Source organism: Pseudophryne corroboree, unplaced genomic scaffold, assembly GCF_028390025.1.
Source record: "Pseudophryne corroboree isolate aPseCor3 unplaced genomic scaffold, aPseCor3.hap2 scaffold_165, whole genome shotgun sequence".
Taxonomy (NCBI): domain Eukaryota; kingdom Metazoa; phylum Chordata; class Amphibia; order Anura; family Myobatrachidae; genus Pseudophryne; species Pseudophryne corroboree.
The window spans coordinates 340,850-346,237 of NW_026968285.1; the positions used below are offsets into that span (position 1 = coordinate 340,850).

The following is a 5,388-nucleotide window of genomic DNA, read 5'->3' on the forward strand; positions in this document are numbered from 1 at the left end:
ACTCATTTAGACACATGCTGTGTTATCCTGGCCTTATCCTTATGAAATAACTGTTTTTAACACAATGAGATAAATTCTAATTTATGTATAAACTGTAAAAATGCAAAACACTGATAGGTATTAATTAAATTTTTAATGTTTTCTTGTGCATGTAACATACTAAATATTATGATTGGTTAATAACAATCTTACATTGTTACACCTCATTTCTCAAACAAGCAATACCCCCTTCCCTTAAATTTGATTATTTTTTTAAATTATAAAGAATTTATTAGCACACAAATGTCAATATAGTATAGTAGACACTAACTCTAAATTGATGTAACTGTAATGGTCTGCATGCAGGCTCAATCTAGCAGCAGCGATAGCGATGTTCGTCACCGCGCATCGCTATCGCAGAGGGGGCTACACACGAGTGATATGTGCAGAAAATCTAATCAATCTAGTCAGATTGATTAGATTTTAGCCATGGATCTCTCCATGAGTACCCCCCTTAATATTGCTCTCTAAATTGTATACAATTTCAAAGTGCATATCAACTATTCTAAACATTTGCTAACTTTTCTGCATTGCTAATATATTTACTCAATTTTTTTAAATTAGTTTACTGTTCTGACCTCCCAATCATCATCTGCAAGCCAAAGAAGATTTTTTCTCCTTATTACTTTCCAGGTAATATGCATTTTAAAACAATTTGATGTAGATAATTTGTCTTCTATTTATGTACCTTAATCATCTGTTCTAATGTAATAGTTTAATCTTGACATTGTTAATTATATTTTTTTTTCACCTAAACTAGTTATCTTGTTTGCCCTTCCAATCAACTGCAATCCGCTGATTAGGACTCCTCATTATTTGGTTTTGCGGTAACTATACCTATTGAAACAGTTTTTAGCATTTTTATATTTAGCCTGTTTACGTACTTTAATCAGCTCTTAACAAAACATATTACATACATTAAATAATATTTTTAATTTATTTCTTACATAATCTTGTTAACTGTTATGACCTTTGAAATGTCTGATATCCATATCTTCATTTTTAGATTCATTCCTTTTTTTTTTATTTAATTATAATTCTAAACTAAATTGTACTTCTAACATGAATCCTGGAATCATGTACCTTTAAAAATATTAACATATCTAAAATGAACATATTTGCTTTACCTATACACTAATATATATATTACTACACAGGACCATATCTCTAACTTTGGAAATGCCTAGTAAGGATCCACTCTCTATTGTTAATATTACATAACAATAAAATATTATTCAACTGAATATATTTATTTGAAAAAATATCATATTTAACTATATTGTTATGACAGCAATATATTTAACATTTTCCTATTGAATTATTTGAAACAATAACAAAAATAAAATGTTCTTAATTTTTATCCATCATTAATATAAACACTGTCAGATTAGGATGGCAATAGTATTTCCACATCTTCTTCAGAAACTGTGTATATTTACCAAAATATAGTACAATAAGAAAATTATACAATACGAATAAAACAGTGTAATATCTCTCAATGTTTGGGTATTAAAGTTGACAGATTTTTTCCCTTAATGTAAAATAAAAAACGATTACTCTTAGATTAACAAATATGACAAAAAAAATTTTTTTTGTTTTTATATTATTATATAGAAAACACGTAAAAAAAGTTCATTTTTTAAATTTTTTTATTGAATCATCATTGTTTGTGCACACAGTGTATGACTATTTTTTCAATACAGGAAAAGAAACTTGATCCACAATGAATCCACAACAAAGAATATGAAAACCATCTTGATCCTACATAACATAATCTGATGCGGTGATATTATTCTTATTAATCTTTATTATAGAAACATATACAATATATTTTTTTCAAGATTTATTTATAAATCTATTACCAGTTATAATATGTTAACCTGTTCAAAGTTCACCCTTTAGAAAATAAAAGTTTTATTCATTGAAAATACTATGTTAGCTTATTGTTTTTATTATTATTCCTCATACTTACAGCACCCTAAAACTTAAATGACGCAATATGTGGGAAATACATACGCGTGTATGTCTTTGAGGGAAACATGGGAAATGATGATAGCGTGAATTGGCTAGATGGTTTACGCCATCAAAGAACCATATATATTTGCTAATCTGATCCCATCCTTACCTTCATAATTTTAATTTACAATTCCAATTTTTTATATATCAATATTAAAAATTTACTATTTTGCGAGTTTGGAAGCAAAATTGTGTAATGTGTACATTAAACACACAAATATGTTCCGATTGGTAATCTATTCAAATATTATTGCAAATACAATTAGAATATATAAATAGTGGGAGCGCAGAATGAATCCAATATATTATTTTATTTAAAATATTAATATGTCATCCACATAAAAATGCAGTACATGAACTAGCCTAAGAAAAAACAATTGATATTATATAAATGTAAACGAGACTGCCATATCTCCTGAACAAATATGAATAAAAAACCTTTAATAAACCCTAGTTAGGGCTGCATTAATGCTTCATGAAAATCAGCCGTGCGTCCACGAGCTGAAATGATTGTAAAAAGGAGACTGCTAAAAAGTGCCTCTGTTATAAGTCACTGTCCTCCTTATACACAATAGAATCTCATTGGTAGAGAGTGTCCCAGTACTGGACTTGCGGACAACCGTGCTGTAGTATTATGTGGCAAATGGATAGTGATGGTCAAATTCAATTTGTGGTATATCACCTGATGTAGAAGCCTCTCCGTCAAAGGCGCTGTACTGAGCCGGGTTTGCTGGGGCTCTGTGCAGTGAACGTACAGCTGGTCTCGTCACCGGTGTACCATCCAGATGAACACGGTAGTTTAATTCTGCTGAAGGATGCTGTACCAGTCTGGATATGCAACAGTGTAAAAATACTGGAGCAGCAGATTCTCCGTCCGCTGGTGTAAAAATCCGTATTAATTGCGGCTACGGTCCACTCGATGCATGCGGCTCACAGGGTGTTAAGAGAATATAGCAGTCCAAATGAGGTACTTCAAAGGAGTACCTTAACGCGTTTCTCGTCCCACAACGCTGGCCGTTTCATCAGAAGGAAATGAATTTCATTTCATTTCAAAGGTACTCCTTTGAAGGACCTCATTTGGACTGCTATATTCTCCTGACACCCTGTGAGCCGCATGCATCGAGTGGACCGTAGCCGCAATTAATACGGATTTTTACACCAGCGGACGGAGAATCTGCTGCTCCAGTATTTTTACACTGTTGCATATCCAGACTGGTACAGCATCCTTCAGCAGAATTAAACTACCGTGTTCATCTGGATGGTACACCGGTGACGAGACCAGCTGTACGTTCACTGCACAGAGCCCCAGCAAACCCGGCTCAGTACAGCGCCTTTGACGGAGAGGCTTCTACATCAGGTGATATACCACAAATTGAATTTGACCATCACTATCCATTTGCTACATAATACTACAGCACGGTTGTCCGCAAGTCCAGTACTGGGACACTCTCTACCAATGAGATTCTATTGTGTATAAGGAGGACAGTGACTTATAACAGAGGCACTTTTTAGCAGTCTCCTTTTTACAATCATTTCAGCTCGTGGACGCACGGCTGATTTTCATGAAGCATTAATGCAGCCCTAACTAGGGTTTATTAAAGGTTTTTTATTCATATTTGTTCAGGAGATATGGCAGTCTCGTTTACATTTATATAATATCAATTGTTTTTTCTTAGGCTAGTTCATGTACTGCATTTTTATGTGGATGACATATTAATATTTTAAATAAAACAATATATTGTATTCATTCTGCGCTCCCACTCTTTCTTTTTTCACACTCACTTTGATCCATTGTTGGGGCAGCCCGCCCACAACTGGTGAGCAGCCGCCTGAATCCAACCACATATAGTGTGTGTATTGTAGAGCGCCAATCTTTTGTATATATTTTTAGAATATATAAATGCATTGTTAAGCAAATGCAAATTATTAACAATACAAAACTTGCATTAATTTTTTTGGGATATTATTAGAATATAATATATATATATATGCATGAACAATCACTGTAATATGGAATATGTGTCTGTACATATATTTTCTCTATTTTTATCTTGAACATATTAGTATGTGAACCCCACCAACATGAACAAACCAAAACAAAACAAAATAAATTTAGAACATTTTCAGGAATGCACGACTTGAAGTATCTCAGAAAGTATATTCCTATTATCGATTTGTCTTTTCAAACAGGACACATGGATGACTCTGTATCCCTCTGTCTTCAGTTCCTTCACCCTGGCTCGCAAGACCGTTTGTGACATATCTAAAAATGAAGTAAAACAGGTAAGTTCTTGAAAGTTAATTTCCATACTTTTGTCCACCTTATCTTTAACTGTAGTCTTCATTTTAAAAGAAATGCAAGGTTTAAAGGTAACAACCCTAATTATAATAAAATATTACAATATATATTTCTCATTGTGACTCTAGATCAGTAGTGCACCGAAGATTTTTCCATCATTGGTATTAACAATGGTTAAGTTAAAGATATACAAGCACTATAGTAATGGGTTCCATCATAAATTATGTTTCACGGCACAGACAAAATTATCATGTCCAAACAACCCCAAAATATTCCAAAAATCCCCATTCAATGGAAGCACTACTGACTAATAAAATACATTCTGAAAGAATGCATTTCTTTGACAAAGCAATGCCGTATTTCTGAGTTTAATTTATTAGTCTGCGGTGCCGATGTTTGATGTATGTATATATATATATATATATATATATATATAGTGTCAGTTTGTACTGTGCTCCAAACAATAAATACAATATGCTGCAGTGACCTCCTCGTCAGCTTGGCATAAGATGACTATGTAGATGAAAGGTAATCGGCTGCACTCACACTGCCGTATTCAATGATGCAAAAAGTGTCCCTTTATTGCCTACATGTTTTGTTAAAAATCCCCTTCTTCAGGGACAGATTTCTGTCCAAATAACTTAAAAATATCTACATATATTTAAAAGTTTATTATATCCTGTTTAACACTCTTCTTCCTTATGTCTTTACTCTTTTTTTATTTGTTTTCCTTTTATATTTCAGGCAACTTTGTCTACATGTGTGTTTCCAGAGCTCTGGTCCTCTACATAAAACAAATATATTTGTATGCTACATGCCAGCATTATGCTTATACTCCACTCTTGTGATGTCTAAACTTGTAGCCTATAACACTCTGCTAAGACTGTATCCAAAGTAAATCAAATGATGTTTTTTTTTTGAAAAATTTACAAACCATACACAAAATTACAATAGAAAATCAATGTAGGATTAACTTAGTTTCCTATTGAGTTTGGTGATTCAAACTCGCAATTTGAATAAGAAGCCTATGGCTA

At 32.6% G+C, this 5,388-nt stretch overlaps 1 long non-coding RNA gene across 1 annotated transcript; it reads left to right on the plus strand.

Annotated features, from left to right (window-relative positions):
* The first annotated feature begins 540 nt into the window (after positions 1 to 540).
* On the plus strand, positions 541 to 5,176 carry LOC135001540 (uncharacterized). Its single transcript, XR_010202942.1, has 5 exons — positions 541 to 672; positions 800 to 866; positions 1,743 to 1,822; positions 4,246 to 4,338; positions 5,099 to 5,176. It is a non-coding gene; the product is annotated as an uncharacterized LOC135001540 (long non-coding RNA).
* Positions 5,177 to 5,388: the final 212 nt, after the last annotated feature.